This window comes from Pan paniscus, chromosome 8 (assembly GCF_029289425.2).
Source record: "Pan paniscus chromosome 8, NHGRI_mPanPan1-v2.0_pri, whole genome shotgun sequence".
NCBI classification, from domain to species: domain Eukaryota; kingdom Metazoa; phylum Chordata; class Mammalia; order Primates; family Hominidae; genus Pan; species Pan paniscus.
Window position 1 is genome coordinate 43,669,807 of NC_073257.2, and position 21,307 is coordinate 43,691,113.

General features: G+C 40.4%; 1 protein-coding gene across 7 annotated transcripts in view; it reads right to left on the bottom strand.

Moving 5' to 3' along the window:
- ZNF438 (zinc finger protein 438) overlaps nucleotides 1-17,860 on the bottom strand; it is a 190,844-nt gene extending 172,984 nt beyond the window's left edge. For 4 of the 7 annotated variants that reach the window (XM_003821449.5, XM_055092584.2, XM_063607307.1 and 1 more), the window contains exon 1: nucleotides 12,889-13,025. The gene's annotated coding sequence lies outside the window, so the exon portion shown is untranslated. Of the gene's footprint in view, nucleotides 1-12,888; nucleotides 13,026-13,059; nucleotides 13,082-13,346 lie in introns of those variants that run through there. The other 3 variants (XM_063607309.1, XM_034930226.4, XM_008974920.5) reach the window with 3 other exon arrangements.
- Between the last annotated feature and the right edge of the window lie 3,447 nt (nucleotides 17,861-21,307).

Here is a 21,307-nt window from a genome sequence, read left to right on the forward strand (position 1 = left end):
TCTTATCTAACTGGCCCAAATCTAATCACAAAGCCATACTTATTGGCAGGAGGAGTTTAAAAACAGTCTCTATGTACATAGCCATGTATCTGGCTAAACCAACAGGGTTCTGGTAGTAGAAGAAAGGAGGAATTAGATACTGGAGCAGAATTAGCAGTCTTTGCCACACTCTCATACAATCTATTCTCCATAGTCATCAGAGTTTCTTTAAAGGCACGGTTCAGACAATGGCACCCTCTGTTCCAAACCCTCCAGGGCTTCCTATTTCACTTAGCATAAAAACCAAAGTCCTCACAATGACCGACAAGTCTTCACACAATGTGCCCCTTCATTGCCTCTCTAACCTCATCTCCTAATATTCTTCCCATAAAATAAATACCAAATGTATTAAAAACCAATGTATAAAAGGTAAAACTATAATGCTAATGAAAGAAAAAGTTAAATAACATATTTGCAACCTTGGGATGACGAAAGATTTCTTCAAGATCTCAAAAGCATAAACATGGTAAAATTTTGATGGTGTCAACTTTGATGAATTGGACACCACAGACAAAATTAGAAGATAGGCAAAAGACTGGAAGAATATGTTTGCAACATCTAAAAAGGCAAGGGATTAAAATCCAGTGTATGCCAAGAACTGCTGCAAAAACAACAACCAAAAGATAGAAAGTGCAATTGAAAATCTGACAAAAAGGCAGAGGCAGACAATTCACAGAAAGTGAAGTTAAGTTTGCCAGATAATATACAGGATGCCCCACTGAATCTGAATTTCAGATAAATAATTGTTGTTTTTTGTAGAAGCGTGTCCTGCATATTGCATGGCCCATACTTACGCTAAAAATTTATTTGTTGCTTACCTGAAACTCAACCTTAACAAGGTATCTGTATTTTTATTTGCTAAATTTGGAACTGTAAGTGAAATCCATACGAGTAAATGAAGAGAATCTCACTCTCACTCACTAGTAATTAAAAAAATGCAAATTAAAATTTGAGCTACCATTTTACCCATTATACCAGCAAAGACTAGAAAATAAGGCTTTTATTGAAGAACATGTAACTCTTTTTTTCCATTTTACTACAAAAGATAACCTAACCTAAGATTCTTTATCATATCACTAGGCAAATAAGAGCCCAACTATTCACTGCATGTACACAGAGAAAAACACATTTCAAATCCATTTATTTCATACTGCAGATAACAAGAATAATGCTAGTAACCATATTCAGGAATCAATTTTTTCCTAGGAATTTTAAGTACATATTTAGCGTGAACCTAAAATAATCAAAAGGGTGAGATTGTAGTTTAGAGTTTATTCAAGCACAAAGGTTGAGGACTGCAGCCAGGGACACACTTCCAAGTTGCCTAGCTGAGTGCTCCAGAAAACAAAAGAGAGTCTCAAGTTTTTAAAGAAAAAAAGGACGAATCAGGAGAGGCGGCAATTACAAAAGCTGTTCATCAGAAATTCTCATTGGTTTACAAAAATAACATTGCTTGGTGATTGGATATACGTTGTTGAACTACAGGGTATATGGCATTTTATGGGTACTTGGCGTCAGTTAGTCTGGAGCCCCAATAGCAAGCAGCTTGAAGAGGTCATTATTTAGCTCTAGGGGGAATGAGATGTGACTGCTGTTACATTTTAAATTCCTTTCTGGGCCTGATGGTTTAAAGGAGGTTGCATTCCCAAATAAAAAGGATTTTTTTTATTTCTCCTTAGTATAAATTTATAAAGTTTAACTGTTAAAGATAACAGTGTTTGAATATCTTTTAGTAGTTAAACAACAGCTCTGTCAAAAACAATATTACTTATTGTTCATAATGTTAATGTTATATTATAAATAATTTTATAATATATTAACTATAGTATTAATTTTCACACTAGGCTAAGATTAACCTCTTAAGGTTAACTATCATACAGGTCAGAAATTTGGTCTGTCAACAGAGACAAGAATCAGACTTCACATTTTCAAAGAGTGTTCCCATAAAAATATCTAAATCACACATAGTTTTACCACTGGATTATTCCTACCTGGAAGGCAGGAATGAAGGTATGACACAAAAGCTGTAGATTAAGGAAGGAAATAGGGGCTGCATATAAAAACAACAGCAACTTTTTTTTTTTTTTTTTTTTTTGAGACAGGCTCTCACTCTGTCACCCAGGCTGGAGTGCAGTGGCGCAATCTCAGCTTACAACAGCACCCATTTTTTAACATGTTATGAGCTTATTACATACGTAAATACAGACAGCACTTAGGGCATTTAAAAATAAAACTTCAATACAAAAAAGAAATTACACCAAAAACTCATTCTGACTTCTATAACTTCTAAGATAATGAATGCCCTAAATTTATTTTAACATCTCCATAGGAAAATAATAATTTAAAATATTACTGTGAAAGATCAATTTAGAAAAATGTTTTGTCACAGAGTAAATAGTTATAGATAGTACAGTAGTTCTTTATTTCATACTGAAAAAGAAAAATATTATAAATAAATGTTAAACAACTGAAATATTGGGTTGGTGCAAACGTTCATTGCAGGTTTTGCATTGTTGGAATTTGCCGTTTGATATTGGAATACATTCTTAAAATAAATGTGGTTATGCTATATATCATTTTAATGGACATTTCTCACTTTGTTTTTTTTCTTAATGATTTATTATTTGCTGTTTATTTTATATTTATTTTAGACTATGGAAATGATGTTAGACAAATAGCAAATTCCAGCGATTTTCTTATTCGGGGTCAAAATGGTTCATAAAGCAGCAGAGACAACTCACAACACCAACAACGCATTTGGCCTAGGAACTACTAACAAATACTACCAAAAACTACACCACAATACAGTGGTGGTTCAAGAAGTTTTGCAAAGGAGACTCAAAAATGAGGAACATCATTGGCCTGCCATCAGAAGTTGACAAATGACCAACTGAGAGCAATCATTGAAGGTGATCGTCTTACAGCTACGTGAGAAGCTGCCAAAGAACTCAACATTGACCATTCTACGGTCGTTTGGCATTTGAACCAAATTGGAAAGTTGAAAAAGCTCAATAAATGGGTGCCTCAGGACCTGAAGGAAAATTTTTTAAAATTGTCATTTTGAAGTGCCATCTCATACTACACAACAATAATGAACCATTTCTCAATCGGATTGTGACGTGTGACAAAAAGTGGATTTTATACGACAACTGGCAACAACCAGCTCAGTGGCTGGACCCAGAAGCTCCAAAGCACTTCCCAAAACCAAACTTGCACCAAAAAAAGGTCATAGTCACTGTTTGGTGGCCTGCTGCCGCTCTGATCCACTACAGCTTTCTTCCTTTTTTTTTTTTTTTTTTTTTGAGACAGAGTCTCACTCTGTCACCCAGGCTGGAATGCAGTGGTACAATCTCAACTCACTGCAACCTCTGCCTCCAAGGTTCAAGCAATTCTCCTGCCTCAGCCTCTCAAGTAGCTGGAACTACAGGTACACACCACCATGCCTGGCCAATTTTGTATTTTTAGTAGAGACAGGGTTTTGCAATGTTGGCCAGGCTGGTCTCGAACTCCTGACCTCAGGTGATCCACCCACCTCGGCCTCCCAAAGTGCTGGGATTACAGGCGTGAGCCACCACACCTGGCCCACTACAGCTTTCTGAATCCTGGTGAAACCATTACATCTGAGAAGTACACTCAGCAAATCAATGAGATGCACTGAAAACTGCAACACCTGCAGCCAGCGTTGGTCAACAGAAAGGGCCCAATTCTTCTTCACGACAATGCCCAACCGCACGACACACAACTAACGCTTCGAAAGCTGAATGCATTGAGCTATGAAGTTTGCCTCATCCGCCATATTCACCTGACCTCTTGTCAACTACCACTTCTTCAAGCATCTCGACAACTATTTGAAAGGAAAATGCTTCCAAAACCAGCAGGTTTTTGGAAAGCAGAAAATGCTTTCCAAATCCCAAAGCATGAATTTTTAAGCTACAGGAATGAACAAACTTATTTCTCATTGGCAAAAATGTGTTGATTATAATGCTTCCTACTCTGATTAATAAAGATGTGTCTGAGCCGACTTATAATGATTTAAAATTCACGGTCCAAAACCGCAATTACTTTTGCACCAACCTAATACTTTATATAAATGGTACTATGATCTAATAATTATAGTAACATGATTTGCAAATACTAAAATATTTTGCTTGCCTTGTTCTATAAAATATATGCAATATAATCACTAATCCTTCATAATGTTGATCAGAATACTTTCCAAGTAACATTCAAAAAGTAATCACTTCTAGATGTATCTCTAATAACAGCAAAAACAACACACTTCTAGATCTATAATTCGGCATCTATCAAGACTAATTGTGGCAGGCACATAATATAACACACTCCCAAAAGAGAAAAAAAATAGACATAACCTTCACCATAGACAGCACAGCCTTCACCATAATTTTTAAAGCATTAATATATTTCCACAAATAATATATTACCTCTTGAACTACATATAAAAATAATCCTTGAGGCAGCCTGGGTTCCAAATATATTGTCCTGAAATTGATAGACAGAAAACAAGTGATATTTGTACATCCATTTTTCTTTTAAGTTTCAGAAGAAAAGCAAAATCAAAAGTATGTTATATTAGCACCATAGCTAACATCAACATGTTTGACATAAAAAGTACGTATTCTTCAACTTCAAGAAAGGAAAAGATTGTTCTTTGGCTCTAGTCCTAAGCTGGAAACAAGTAACCACAAAACCAGTTTTAAATCTACCCCAGTCAATCCATCCTTAAAGTCTACTCAACCTTTCCACTTAAGCACTTTGCCAACAAAGTAAGCCAATCAGCAACTGCCCCGCTTCAGTACCTTTGCTCCTCAAAGCCGGTCAGTCTCTAAACTCTAAGTTTAAAGCTGGCTAATCCTTGAATTTTTGCACTTTTCAAAATCAGCCAATCTCAAACTCTGTGCTTCCTCAAAACCCTACATAAAAACGTCTCTGCCTGTTTAAAGGACTGTCTTCTGCAAGCACGGTTCTCCCCTACCCAGCAAGTATGGTTTACCAAAACTCAGGTAAGTTTCTACTGAAGTCAAATTAGAATAGGCTTACAAACACTGAATTACCAATGATTCAAGTGGCAACATGAGTGTCAAGAAACCTAATTAAGTTAGGCAAAGATTCTGTGAATTTATCCAGAAATTGTCAGATTTATTTATTGGAGAATACCTGAAGACACAGAATAGCTCAGTGGAAACAGCCAAACTACATTATGAGTTGGGTGGCACTGAATAGGTTATTTAATATCTCTAAACCAACTTCCTTTTCTATAAAATGAGAGTAATAACTCTATTTCACAGTACTGTCAAGAAGATTAAATGGGATAACAATAACTGGTAACTTTAAAAGATTCCTAGGTACGGCCGAGCGCAGTGGCTTACGCCTGTAATCCCAGCACTTCGGGAGGTGAAGGTGGGCGGATCACGAGGTCAGGAGATCGAGACCATCCTGGCTAACACGGTGAAACCCCGCCTCTACTAAAAAAATACAAAAAATTAGCCGGGCTTGGTGGCGGGTGCCTGCAGTCCTAGCTACTAGGGAGGCTGAGGCAAGAGAATGGCGTGAACCCGGGAGGCGGAGCTTGCAGTGAGCCGAGATCGCGCCACTGCGCTCCAGCCTGGGCAACAGAGCGAGACTCTGTCTCAAAAAAAAAAAAAAAAGATTCCTAGGTATAAAGTTCTAGATTTGCTTTCATCACTAACTTGCTAACACATATGGAAAGTCATTTAACCTAAGTCTGTTTCTTCATTGGTCTAATAGTGAGGATAATGCATGCCCTACACATTTTATGGGCTGTTTGTAACAAACAAAAATGAAAATTAATGTGAAAAGGATTTTGACAGATATAAACCATGAAACTGTGAAATAGCTAATTTAACATATACAACAATAAAGGGAATTCACACTAGGAAACCTGTTACAATCCAGGGTTATATAAAGTCCAGATTAAATTAATTTTAGTAAGAAAAATATTCATAGCCAAAAACAAATACAAAACCACTAGACACACTAGCAACCAAAAAAATTCAAGGCTACTATTATTAGCTCCAAGAATTATTTCCCATTCAGTAAATGAACCAAATTAGCTCAGCTATCCAACAAACTAAAAGCAGTACAACACAATCCTTTGTCCAAGTCAGGCATTTGCCACTTAAAACTACCACCTCCATTTCTAAAGCAAAAAAAAATAAAAAATAAAAAAGGAGGAACAGAAGGAAGGAGGGAGTGAAGGAAGAAAAGATATTACGGAATTTCTCAACATCAGCAGTATTGACATTTTGAACTGGATAATTTTCTGTTGTTGAGAAGTTGTCTTGTACATTGTGGGACATTCAGTGACATGCTATAATGGCCTCAATCCACTAGATGCTAGGAGTAATGTCCCCACACACAAATGTGAAACCAAAAATGTTTTCTAGACATTGCCAAATGTCCCCAGAGTGTGTTGGAAAGTAAAAAATCATTCTGAGTTCAGATTCTTCACAGTATCATCTTCCAGTATTTATTTCACACTGCTTGGTGGCTTGCAATGCAGACTGAAATTAATAGCTTTGCAATTTAAGAACCAAATAAGAAAATACTCCCTGTAGAATAGTAACAACTTGAAGAATAATAGCTACGTAGTTACGGTTAAATTATTCCTTTCATCGACATACTGGTTTTGCTTACTATTCCCTAAGAATTTTCTTCTGGGTGTTCTTTTGGGGTTAAAACTTGGTTAACCTGTCACTAAAGCTTAGTCTCCACCTAGACTTACTAATTATTAGCCATTAGTGTAATGTGTTAAAATCAAACCTAAAGATTTTAATTTCTAAGCAACCAAATGTGAAATGAAGCAAAAATAAGTGCTACTTATATAAATTATTTAAATATATTCAAACATTTAGAGTGTAAAGTACACAAACAAGCATCCAGCTACTACTACAAATATATATGAGTTGAAGATAATAATGCAAAAATAAAAGTGACTGCAAGAAGTAGAATTTTGACAAAAACAAGAAATGGGGAAAGGATTCCCTATTTAATAAACGGTGCTGGGAAAACTGGCTAGCCATATTGAGAAAGCTGAAACTGGATTCCTTCCTTACACTTTATACCAAAATTAATTCAAGATGGATTAAAGACTTACATGTTAGACCTAAAACCATAAAAACCCTGGAAGAAAACCTAGGCAATACCATTCAGGACATAGGCATGGGCAAGGACTTCATGTCTAAAACACCAAAAGCAATGGCAACAAAAGCCAAAACTGACAAATGGGATCTAATTAAACTAAAGAGCTTCTGCACAGCAAAAGAAACTACCATCAGAGTGAACAGGCAACCTACAGAATGGGAGAAAATTTTTGCAATCTACCCATCTGACAAAGGGCTAATATCCACAATCTACAAAGAACTTAAACAAATTTACAAGAAAAAATCAAACAACCCCATCAACAAGTGTGCAAAGGATATGAACAGACACTTCTCAAAAGAAGACATTTATGCAGCCAACAGACACATGAAAAAATGCTCATCATCACTGGCCATCAGAGAAATGCAAATCAAAACCACAATGAGATACCATTTCACACCAGTTAGATTGGCGATCATTAAAAAGTCAGGAAACAACAGGTGCTGGAGAGGATGTGGAGAAATAGGAACACTTTTACATTGTTGGTGGGACTGTAAACTAGTTCAAACACTGTGGAAGACACTGTGGCGATTCCTCAAGGATCTAGAACTAGAAATACCATTTGGCCCAGCCATCCCATGACTGGGTATATACCCAAAGGATTATAAATCATACTGCCATAAAGAGACATGCACACGTATGTTTATTGTGGCACTATTCACAATAGCAAAGACTTGGAACCAACCCAAATGTCCATCAATGATAGACTGGATTAAGAAAATGTGGCACATATACACCATGGAATACTATGCAACCATAAAAAAGGATGAGTTCATGTCCTTTGTAGAGACATGGATGAAGCTGGAAACCATCATTCTGAGCAAACTTTCACAAGGACAGAAAACCAAACACCACATGTTCTCACTCACAGGTGGGAATTGAACAATGAGAACACTTGGACACAGGGTGGGGAACATCACATACCAGTGCCTGTCGTGGGGTCGGGGGAGGGGGGAGGGATAGCATTAGGAGACATACCTAATGTAAATGACGAGTTAATGGGTGCAGCACACCAACATGGGACATGTATACATATGTAACAAACCTGCATGTTGTGCTCATGTACCCTAGAACTTAAAGTATAATTTAAAAAATAAATTTAATTTAAAAAAGAATTATATTTAAATGCTCAGTATGTACTATCGCTGGGGCTAGACACACTGTTTTCAACAATAAATCTTCATATATATAAAAGTACTCATAAAATAGTTTAAAATTTGCTTGTGCAAATGTAAATTTTAAAAGGAATCTGAATTTTATTTACTATCTAGGATGTTATATTTCGCATGGTCAGTGTTAGAAACAGAGGGTCCTGTTGTTTTCAAATAGAACTTACCATCACTCCCCCTCTGCTGGGAGCTACCTGACACAATTAAATAACCATCAACCTGCCCTCACTGTGCCTGAACTTAAAAGTCAATAACACCTGAGCATCAATAGGCTATTGACTATGCAATTTTACTTTATACCATATATGGGTATCTGATGTTCCTGGGAAACTAACTGCAAATGTGGTGTAAATAAAGACTAATCATTTCAACTCCATTAAATGTAGGGAAGCTACAAGAGCAGATTTAAAACGTTGTGAACTGCAAAATGAGATGGCACCCCTCTACATTTATGTTAGTAGAGGGCTTCTGTTTAGAGTAATCATAGATCTGGTTATTTAGATACTTTCCCAATGAAAGCTTAAAACAAAATATAATTTTATATATTTTTAAAAATTCTGAAATTAACCATAAAATCTATGGCAGTACAATTTTATATAATTCTTACATGGTTTAAATTTGAAATACTCAGGAAGTAACAAAATTGTGACAACTGTTGAGGTTATGGTATGCCATGAAAGATCTACAGGAACAAGACACATCTTTTTTTGTTTGTATTGTTCTAGTCTCCATGTTCTACAATGATCCAGCTATACGAGATGTAATCTGCAATTCCACCTACAATATACATCACCAGATCCCCTTTCTATGACAAAAAAAAATACATGTCAATGTTAGAGATGGTCAGCAAAGAAACTCAAACTTATTCCAATAGGTGGAACTTTGGCATGACACACTTAAACCAGTGGAAACCTGCCTGAATACTTCACCCAACCCCTCCATCACCCTCTATTATGCAAGCTGCAACATTTCAAGCCAACTCCCTTATTTCTCTGGTGAGCCCTGTCAACACTGAGGTAATAGAACTGGAAAAACTCATCACTTCAAAAGGATAGTCAAATATCAGAATTTATTTCATTTGGTAAAAATTCTATCATTGCCAAATAAAGCTAATGCAAATATAGTAAAATATGCATGATTCTGAGTAATTCTTTTGTTGAAAAGGACTCTTGGGGAGCCTCAACTTCATCCTGCAACAGCTTAGGCATTCTTTTGCCCCTTTGCCCTTTTCATGCCCCATCTCACAAGTCATGGAAGCTGGGGAGGGGAGGGTGCAGAAAACCCAAATGAACTAATCGGCATGTATTTATGCATTTAGTCTACTCTAATTTTATTCCCACAGGTTTTTCCTCATACTCTGCTTCTCTAAGGTAAAGAACTATGTTTTATTCATCTCTGAACTTCCGAAACCTAACCAAATGCCCATTATATAAAGTCATCCCTAACATCTACTACACAGCAGGCACTGGATTAGGGACTAGAGATAGAGAAGTCAAAGAGACAGACCTTGCCCCTACGGAACCTACAGTGGGGAATACCAGATACTGGCTGCATGAACCCAGTCAGGTCGTAATCAAAGACCAGTTAGCACAGTCCCACTGCCTATAATCTTTCTCCCACAGATAACCAAAGCTTAGATGAAAAACAAAAGCATGCTTTCTCTTCAGAAAAATAAATGGGTATCTCCAACCCTGACCACTCCCCTGAGTTCCATATTCACAGGCATGCATACTCAACATGTTCACTCGGAGGTGGTTACAGGGATTCAATGCATGGACTCCAAAGCCACGCTGCTTAGGTTTGAATCCTAGCTACATCACTCACAAGCTAGGTGACTTCAGACAAGTCACTTATAACCTCTTTTTGCCTCTATTTTCTCATGTTGTAAAATGGGGACAATAATGGTTCCTTGCACATATAATTCTTATGATGATTAAATGAATTAATATAGGTTAAAGTACTTAAAACCCTGCCTGGGACTCAGTTTATGCTTACATAATACTTACTATTTTTACTAGCACTGTTGTTATGACTATGTCTAACAGGCATTTAGAACTTGTGCAAAACTAAATTTGTAATTTTCCTCAGTAAACAGCACCACTATACTTCTAGTTGTTCCAGCCTAAACCTAAAAAATCATCACTTCTCCCTTTTCTTCAAATTCCACATCAGTTCGTTTCCCGTCAGCTCTACCTTCAAAACGTATCACCAATTCTACCGCCTACCATCATCTCCACAACTACCTCCCCCAGCCCAAACCACTATCATTTCACCTGCAGGGCACAGCAGCTTTCTCCCGATTTTCACTCCATCCGACCCACTCTAATCTACAGTTAATTCTCCATACAATAAAACTTAAATCAGACACCAGTCCCTTGATGCAAACCTTCCAATGGTTTTCCATCACAGTTAGAACAATATCTTTACTTCACCACAGCCTACAAGGGACCCCACGGCCTGCCTGGCCCTTGACCATCATTGGCCACTACTTTCCCCCTTCCCTGCTGTGCTCTAAACACTCTCACTGTGTCTGGACCACCTCAGAGCATTGTCCTGTGCTGTTCCTGCTGTGAGGCCGAAAATACAGTCACCTGGAGCCTGGACTCTGAAGTCAGACTGCCCACGTTCAAATAGTCTCTACCACGTTTTAGCTGTGCAACTTTGGCAAATTCTTAACCTTTCTGTGTGTCAGTTGCCTCATCCATGAAAGGGAGATACTAGGTTATGTCAAAAGACTTGTAAAAATTTAATTTAGTGTTCAGAATAGTGCCTTACATATGGTAAGCTCTACTTTTTTTAAGTGTTCATTGCTATTAATTATTCCTCTCTGAAATGTTCTTACCTCAGGCTCTTTCCCTCACACTTCAAGTGTCCCTGCCTTTGAATGGCTTTTCCTGACAGATCCCACCAAAAACAACCTTCCCTGTTCCCCCACTGTCCTCCTTTCTTCCTTCCCTTCACTGCACTTATGACTACCTGAAATTACATTATGCACGTATTGTTCGTTGTCTATTTCCCACTGCAATATGAGCCCTGCTAGGTTGGAGGCTGTCTTCTTTGCTGCTCTATTTCCAGAGATTTCTGACTCACATCTCATCCAGGCTAGGGGACCAATGCGAATCTCCTAATAACAATAGCACACTTAGCCTTTCATTTGCACACTCGTGATCTCATTTGATCCTGGAAAAACCAACAACAGATAAACCATCGGCTCTCATTTTAGATAAGAAAAACAAAGTTCCAAGTTTGCGTGACTTGTCCTTGGACACGAAGCTAGTTAACGAATAGAACAAAAATTAGAAGCCCTGCTTTCTGATTCAAAGGCTCTTCCTACCCGGATGAAAAGATATCACACTCCTGAAATGAATTTACAGAAATGTGAACTCTCGAGCTCCTGTATAAATACACCCTGAAGTGTGCACAGTATTCTTCCCTTCAAAGTTCCTGAAGAATACTAGTCCCGGAGTTTGAGAGGCATTATAGTCTAGTAATAACTAATCGATAATGTAGTACCCCTTGACCAAAATATTCAAGCAGTCAGATACGATGATTGGATATTCCAAATCGATACAGCAATCCTTAAAACTCAGTGAGTCTGTGTTGTCTATAATGTGCTAGTTCCAGCACACTGAAAGCTTCCTCTGCAAAACCCAGACAAGGGGGGCATTGTAATTGCCAAGAGTACCGTGCTAACGATACCTGTTATTTCTTGAGATCCCCATTCTATCAAGTTTAGTGACAATAGTTCGATCACCCAACAGGCTCCAGTGTGGTATAGGATCAGATGGAGGGAAGGTTGTCGGGGGGAGGCAAAACAGTGAAAAAGTTCCCCTTCTACAAGATTCCTGGTCAAATAGCCAGTGGCTACCAAATTCCTCAGAATAACCAAGTGTCTGTGTATAAGCTTTCTCCTAGCAAATTTACACACTTGTGTTATCTCACGTGTTCCTAGTGCTGTGGGAGCAACCATTAGGGAGGCCAGAGGCTGCTGTACCTCCCTTTTACACAAAAAAGAAAACTGAGGCAGCAACTGGTTATCTTATGAATGTGTCCACGACGACTTGGTCACTTGTGGGATCCCAACGGCCAGGACATAGGATTCCTATTCTCTGAGAGGAAGCCTCCATCCCCTACTTAACATGTCAAACTCCAAGGCTGAGAGGGGGAAGAAAAGGAATCTAAGTCCCTTTATCACAGAAGAAAAAAAAGGACTCTCCATTTGGACTTTCCGCCCCTTCTAAGGCCTCGCTCCCAGGCTCGGAGACGCGCCCCGCCCCAGGGGAAAAGGTGCCGGCCCGGCCCCACGGGGCGCGGCCTCGCCTCCCGCACCCCAGGTCCCTCCCGCCCAGCAGGGCGCGCTGCCACTCTGAGCAGACACCTGTCCCTTCGCCACAATCGGCGACTCCCCAAGGAACTGACGCCCCCACAGCCACCACCACCGCCAGGGACTGCCAGCGGGCCCCGCAAGCCCTAGGAGCTGCAGGAATCCTCGTAAACTTACAGTTTTCCTACAGCGTGCGCGTCACGGCGGGGTGACGTCACGGGCCCAGCGTTCGGGGAGGTCAAGCCACCGGGCGCGGGCCGCTGGGCCCCCAGGCTCCGCCCTCGCCCCGCCCCCGGCGCCGCGGCGGGAGACACGCCCCCGAGCTCCACGCCCCCGAGCTCCACGCACCTCCCCGTAGCAGACACCCCGCGCAGGCGCAGACGGCCTCTGCGCAGGCGCAGACGGCCTCTGCGCCCGCATGCCTGTGGGCTTCGCCGGCCGGGGCGCCTGCGGCGGCGGCTGCTCTACCAAAGCCTCACTCAAAGCCTGAAGTCCAGGTTAGAGGAGGAGGAGGGGCCGACAAAAGGGGACGGAGACCTTCAGAAATACTGTAAACAAGCTGTCGCCCTGGGGGCTGGAGTAAGACGCCTGGGTTGTGAGGTAGTTTTTCCACAGACATTGCCCGCCTTCCTCACGTGTTCGTTAAAAGTTCTCCACGTGTGGAAACAGCCATTTGCTCTCCATCAGGTGCCGGCGGGTCCTCAGCCCTGAAATGACAGCTCTCCCAGGGTCCCTCGCTCCTCCCCGGCTCGACGCGGCTCCCGCTAGACTCCGCCCAGACCCCGAGCAGGCCCCGCCCATCTCTTGACTATGCCCCTTCCACGCCCACTTAGGCCTTGCCCCTGGGTCCCGCCCTTCCGGCTCCGGCCCCTGGCTCCCGGCTCCCGCGGGCCCCCACCTGCCCTTCTTGCCCTGGCGCCGCCTCCAGCCCAGCCCGTTTCTTGCAGATTTTAGCTTCTCCCTTGCCTGCCGCCTTTCCCGTTTCGGCTCGGTGAAGCTACCTATGGGTTGCTGTTCATTTAACAAACGGTGATCCGGATAAACATGTTCACTTCTTCGTCTGGGCAAACTTGCCAGCCCCCGACCCACTCATGTCACGATACCTTCCCGTGTCCAAGTCCGGCTCTCTGCTCCCCACTTTTTTTTTTTTTTTTTTTTTTTGAGACAGAGTGTTTCTCTGTCTCCCAGGCTGGAGTGCAGTGGCGCGATCTCAACTCACATTACCCCCTGCCTCCCGGGTTCAAGCGATTTTCTTGCCTCAGCCTCCTGAGTAGCTGGGATTACAGGCGCGCGCCACCACAGCCGGCTAATTTTTATGTTTTAGTAGAGACAGGGTTTCACCATGTTGGCCAGAATGGTCTGCATCTCTTGACCTCGTGATCCGCCCGCCTCGGCCTCTCAAGGTGCTGGGATTACAGGTGTGAGCCGCCGCGCCCGGCCTCTTTGCTCTTTTATACCCTCAGAAATAATGAGTTCTGGTTAAAAAAAAAAGGGCTCGATAGACGGAAAAAATGAAGCCTTAAAGAACTGACAACAAAATATTAACATTTGGCTTGTGGAATTCTTACACTCTCGTAAGCAGAAAAAACAAATGTTATGGCAAAAAAGTGTCTCAGACAAATCCGTCTTGGGGGAAAAAAAATTAAAAGAATGAGAAAAACAGGCTTCGGAATAAATAGACCCAAAGGAGGAAGTATTGAAAATGGCAATATTCACTTTTACAAACTTATCTGGAACCACGGCAGATGGCCAGGGCAGGGATTTTGCAAGGCAGCTCCAGTTGTAAGTAAAGCCTGAAACAATGGTTTATTTCCACTCTCATTGAAAGTGCTGTCTTATTTTTATAGGAAAGAGTGATGATGGGAATATTAGGCTTTAATTCGAGATCTGAGCTGGTTAAAAATAAAAACGTTTATTATTCCAGAAAAATCTACGTCAGTGTTTTTAAATGTTCTGATTTGAAAAAATATTTGTATATTTTATCTGAATATTAGTTATTATCAAATGATGTGAAAGAAATTTGTAAAGGCTGTACCATAATTGTAACAATAAGGTTTTTCTGTAGAGCAGAGGTATAGAAAAATTAACATTTTTTAAAGTTCTGCATATTTTTAAAACAGTGATATTTATGTTTTTCCTTGCAAAACAATTTTAAGAAACCTTTAAATTGTTAATAGTTTACATGCTTATAAAATGTTTTATATATATCATTTCTAAAAATCGTTATTTTTTTAAGTGAGTTTCTAGGTATACCTTATGGGAGTGTTTCACAGGTACATGTCATCTGTTATTTTTTGGAGTGGAAATGGGTAAGAAGCATACACCAAATGTGTTTTTACTATAGATACTTTTGCCTCTGAAAGATGGCATTGTAGAATATAGTCTTCTCATCGTATTGTTCAATATACTTTCTCTTGAAATCTCAGGTATTCAAAAAAAAAAGTCGTTGTTTTGCTAGATGCAGGAAAAAAGTAAACGCAGTGAACAAAAGATGGCCAACAGTAAAGGTACCCAAGCAAGGATCACAGTCTCAAGGAATGTCAAGTAGAAATTTGTGGGAAAATACCACTCACGTTCAGTCAACTTTCTATAACAAACTGGAATTTGACCTAGACGGGAAGTGAGAAGCTAGGGCCAAAAGTGTTGTTATTAAAGAGAGGAACTGCTTTTTTAAAGAAAATAAAACCCTGGACCTTGGAGGTTTAGCACTGGCAGCACTGAGGCCCTCCACTATGGCCCTTGGGCTTTCAGTTCCCCCTTGTGATTCTTTCTCTTTGATATCTGCTGCCCATAGCAATCTGGCTTCCAGAGCCCTCTATGTCAATACACACATCTCTTCCCTTGGTCCTGTTTAGCAAGCTAAGAAAAGCTGAATTAAGACAAAACAGAGTACTTAATGTATGGGGAAAATAAAAGTGAAAGAAATATAATTCCTAATATTTCCTGAGTATTGATTCTGTGCCAAGCATTGCATTATTTCCTTGAATTCTTGCAACTAGATAAGAACTGTTACTATCCCCATTTTAAACACAAGGTAAGTAGGTTAAGTGCCCATGTCACACAGCTGCTGAGTAACACAGTCAAGATTCCAGACTTCATACTTCAGAACCCACAGCCATAACCACTAATCTGTCTCAAGTTTCATACAACCAGGCACAAATTATGCAAGAAACAGAGGGACTTAGGAAGTCCAAAATATGGACTTAGCTCTAAAATACTGACCACAGTGTATGGGTATCTTCTTCACTGTTTTCCATCCCATCTTTGCAGGACTGCTTTTATTTGATTTTTTAAGGTGGTCATCATGACCCAGTAAGTTGATTTTGTGATCGGTTAAAGGGTAGCTACTCAGAAAAACACTAATCAGAATCCAAAATACAAAATATCAGATTGTATCACATGTAATAAGGGTATTTTTTTCCCAACACAAATTAGGGGAAACTTTCAGCCACATGTGTGTATTCTGGGTTGCAACGTTAAATGTATTTCATACTATGGATTTCAATCAAAAAAAATTTGAAAAACACTATTATAACCACGCCTTGCCTAACTAACATGCATCATTTATCCTTCAGGATCAAGACCAAGGGAAACAAAATCCCATTCTGCAATCCCCTTACATTCCTCTCTTAAGTCCCAGGATCTGGTTTGATGATCTCTTCCCAGGTAATTGACATAAAAATCAGGTCACTCCTGATTAGAGATAGGCCCTTGTCTCCAGCTCAAACCCAAGAATATACTAATAACAACAAAATAACCATCTATAAAACAGGAGTTACACAGGTTAAAAGGGGGCTTATTCTGCCAAAGGAGCAGAGATAGAGACTTTGCTGGAAGAAGACCTGGGACAGAGATTGGAGAGCTCTGGAGGGATGTCTGTTTAATAACAGTCTTACAAGTCTGCAGTTACACAGTTTGCACAGTATTTCATCTCATTTTATCACCTCCCTTCCCTCATCATTTTACTTAGCTAATTCTCCCCAATCCTTTAGGTCTCTACTTTGCAGGAACTGACTCTGAGAAGCCTTCCCTAAGCAGCTTTGGCTCTCTGCATTGCAAATTATTTTAATTGCTTCTTCTCCTAGACTGTAAGCTCTGTGAGAATAGGAGAAATGTGAGTCTTAACCTCACTCCTAGCCTCAAGCAATCCTCTCGCCTGGGCCTCCCAGAGTGCTGGGATTACAGGCATGAGTCACTGCTCTGGGCCTCACTAAATGTTATCCTTGATGAATGTCCTAACAGGATGTTACCCCTCTGGTAACTCGGAAATCAGAGCAGGCCACCTGGAGCCTTATTTACATGAGGTCTCCTGAAAGACACTGACAGGCACTGGGGGATAGCAATTAATTCTCTTAAACAAAGGATGTTAGACAAAGGCTGTCCCCAACAAGAAGGGGTGGAGGGAAGCGAGGAGGGAAATGGAAAGACAAGGAACCTGTGTCCTTGTTCTGAGAAGCCCAGTTCTTGATTTGAGTACAGGGCCTGGAGCATGCTTCTGACTGTAAAACGGAAAGAACCAAACTGTCCTTGTGGGTGTATTGGGATTGGAGAACAGGGAAGAAGGTACAGGAGAAAAGATATCAAAAAGATTTCCGGCCAGGCACGGTGATCATGCCTGTAATCCCAGCACTTTGAGAGTCCTAGGCAGGCAGATAGCTTGAGACCAGGAGTTCAAGACCAGCCTGGGCAAACCCCATCTCTACAAAAAATACAAAAATTAGCCGGGCATGATGGTGTGCACCTGTGGTCCCAGTTACTTGGAAGGCTGAGGCAGGAGGATCACTTGAACCTAGGAAGGTTGAAGTTGCAGTGAGCCATAATTATGCCACTGCACTCCAGCCTGGGTGACAGAGTGAGACTTTGTCTCAAAAAAAAAAAAAAAAAAAGATTTTTAATTCCTCAAGGGAAAAAAACCTCGCCAACTACATCAAGACATCATAGCAGACAGGCAGAATGTTCCAGAAACAGTCCTTTAGGCATTCTGTTCTTCCCTGGAATCTGCTTGCTTTCTTAGCCCTTGGCGAAGGTCTACTGATTCTTGGAGTTCAAATTCTATCATTAATTACCTCTGCTGATAACAGCCAACCTTTACTAAACAGGTACTAGATCTAAGACATCACAGAGCACTCCATATGAAATCTTTTAATCTTCACAACTCTATGAGGTAGCTACTATTATTATCTTATTTTGCATATGAGGGAAAAAAGTGAGACCCAAAGCCATAGGTCACTGCTGTGGACTGAATGGTGTCTCTTCTGCCCCCAACCCCCCAGTTTGTGTGTTGAAGTCCTAACTCCCAGTGTGACTGGATTTGGAGACAGAGTTTTTAGAAGGTCCTATGCTTTAGATATTGGTGTCCCCTCCCAAATGTGTGTGGAAACTCAATCACCAATGTAATAGCATTAAGAGGAACCACCTTTAGGAGATGATTAAGTCATGAGGGTGGAGCCCTTGTGAATGGGATTAGGTGCCTTATCAAAAGGCATGATAGAGGGAGTTCATCCTTTCTTGTCTGCCATGTGAGGACACAGTGTTTCTCCCCTCTGGAGGATGCAACATCATGGCACCATCTTGGAAGCAGAGAGCAGCCCTCACCAGACAAGGCAGTCTGCTGCTGCCTTGATCTTAGACTTCCCAGCCTCCAGAACTATGTCTAAATAAATTTGTTTATAAATTACCTATAGTATTTTATTATAGTAAGACAAATGAACTAAGGAGGTGAGATTAAATAAGGTCATAAGGACGAGGCCCTAATCCAATAGGATTGGTGTTCTTATAAGAAAAAGAGGAAGCAGAGTTCTCTGTCGCCACAATGTGAGGACACAGTGAGAAGGCACTCATCTGCAAGCCAGGAAGAAGGCCTTCAGCAAGGAACCAAATCTGCAAGATCTTGATTGATATTGAACTTTTCAGCCTCTAGAACTGTAAGAAAATAAATTCCATTGTTTAAGCCTCAGCCCAAGCATACTAAGATAGTTACATTGCTTAAAGTAATCTGACTCCCCCTTACAAACTTTACTGTATCTCCCTGCTTTGCCCAGATGGTCAGATCATTTCTTCTCCCTGTTCTTCAACACAACTTCTCCTATAACGCATACAGTATTTCTTCACTTAAACACACTTATTTTTTTAACATTGAAGTATCTCTGAAATTAGAATTCATCTTGAAATTGAAGAATATCATAGTTTAATTTTAGGAGGTAAAAAAACTAATGGTTTCTTATAATTGGTAGCACCTTAGATTGAGTAACACATATTATAATTGTTTATGCTTCTTTTGCCGCCCCCCCCCCCCCCCCCCAGCTATGAATCCTTTGAAGACAGACACCGATTTACTCAACTTTGTGTCCTTAATACCAAGCACAGTTTCTGGCACAATAAAAAGGAATTTTACAAATTTCTTTAATCCAGTTGAGGAAGGAAGGTCATCCACCCAATGGGGTGATGGGTGGGTAGAATCTAGGAGTCAAAAGTCATTACTATTGTCGCCGAAACTCATGGCTGTCCCCAAGACCTTAATGGCCTATGAAAACAAAGTCACAACTTCTCTGAAGTTTATCCCAGTTAAGTTCTATCTGCCTCTAAAGGCCTGTAATTGCTCCCCTTGGCAATTAATTCAGCAGGTTCCTTCTCTGCTTGACAAATTGTCATTTATTTTCCATCCTTCATGTTTGGTTCAGGCCATTTTTAATCCATTAAGGCAGTTATATTAATGACAAAGTAAAATTTTAACATCTGATTTTGCAAACTCAGGTCTAATTGCATTTAGAGTTTAAGTGGAAGGTGGCACTCAGCTCTCAGAGGTGTTTGGTCCGATTCATATTGTGTTTTTTAAATTTTGAAATGAATATCAGAAGAGAACACATTTAAAAAGCAAGTTGTATTAGTACATTTTCAGGATGCTATGAAGAACTGCCTGAGACTGGGTAATGTATAAAGGAAAGAGGCTTAATTGACTCACAGTTCTGCATGGCTGGGGAGGCCTCAGAAAACTTACAGTCATGGCAGAAGGAGAAGGGGAAGCAAGAACCTTCTTCATAAGCAGCAGGAAGAAGTGCTGAACGAAGGGGAAGAGCCCTTTATAAAACCATCAGATCTCGTGAGAACTCACCCACTATCAGGAGGACAGCATGAGGGAAACTGTCCCCATGATTCCATTACCTCTACCTGTTCTCTCCCTTGACACATGGGGATTATAATTCAAGATAAGATTTGGGTAGGAACACAAAACCTAACCATATCACAAGTATTTTGGCTTTTTCTGAAAAATCAGAAGCTCTGACAGTGTTGGTCCCCCACTCACTCAGGGCATTTATTATTGGAATGAGGCTGCCTGGTTCAAAGGCACAGATGTTCCACATTTTCCTATAACCCCAACTGGGTATTATTTAACCTATCTGCCTGGCTCCTGAAGGCCCTTGAGTTTATGATGACTCTTAAGTGAAGAGCTTGATCATTTAAGCCTCCAGCTTAAGAATGATCATAAAACCTGCAAAATGAACAGCTTTGCCCAGAAATTCATTAATGTTGTACATGAATTCATGATTTTTAATAGTTACATTTGCCCCTATGAATAGATTTTCCACAATTTTTATATCTGTCTTCTGGAGAAGGAACTTTTTGTGCATTAGGAATTACCTGTTAAGGTGTCAACTTTTGCTATTTAAACAAAAGAGAAAAATACTTAATAAAGTTGAAGTGTAAAATAGGAAATTGGGTTTCCAGTGTGGCCCTGCATGTATAATGTTGTGTTGATGGCACTCACAGAACACACAGTCCTACCTAGCTAAGAGTCCCATGTGTTTCTTTCCCTGGGGCCCTCTCTTCTCACATAACACATGAGAGAAGGGAGGTGAATGTTTGTTAGCTATCATGTTCACATTTTATTTTATGCCACAAATGGTAATAGCAGTCACTTTTTGATTACATTTAAAACTGAACTCCAAGGCTGCACAGAATGTGGGTATCTAATTCTTCTGTTATTATGGTGAGAGTCTCTTGCCTAGTCATACAATATGTGCTACTATTGGTATTATTAATGTTAGTTGGGATAACTTCTTAGTGAATGAGAGAACACTAAGACAACAGGCCTAAACAAGATGATTCAAGCTTATTTTATTTAAGAATGTCTGGATATAGGTGGTCCAGGATCAGTTTGCCCAGGATGAGGCCTGGGCCTCAGGCTCCTTCCATCCTGTTGCTTGGTCATGCATGACCTACATTCCCAAAATCACCAGGATTTCAGCCTAGCTCTGGTGATCCCCCAGCCTGTAGGAAGGAGAAGGGTCAGAAGATTCTGCCCTTGAACTCCTTAAATTCTACCTGCTCCAAGAATCCTTTCTCAGCTAGTTGAGAGATTAGATTGGTAATTTCTCTTAAGAATTAACTAGAAACTTACTTTTAGTAGAGTTTAGGCTGGATGTGGTGGCTCACACATGTAATCCTAGGACTTTGGGAGGCTGAGGCAGGTGGATTATTTGAGGTCAGGAGTTCGAGACCAGCCTGGCCAACATGGTGAAACCCCGTCTCTACTCAAAATATAAAAATTAGCCATGTGTGGTGGCGTGTGCCTGTAATCCCAGCTACTCAGGAGGCT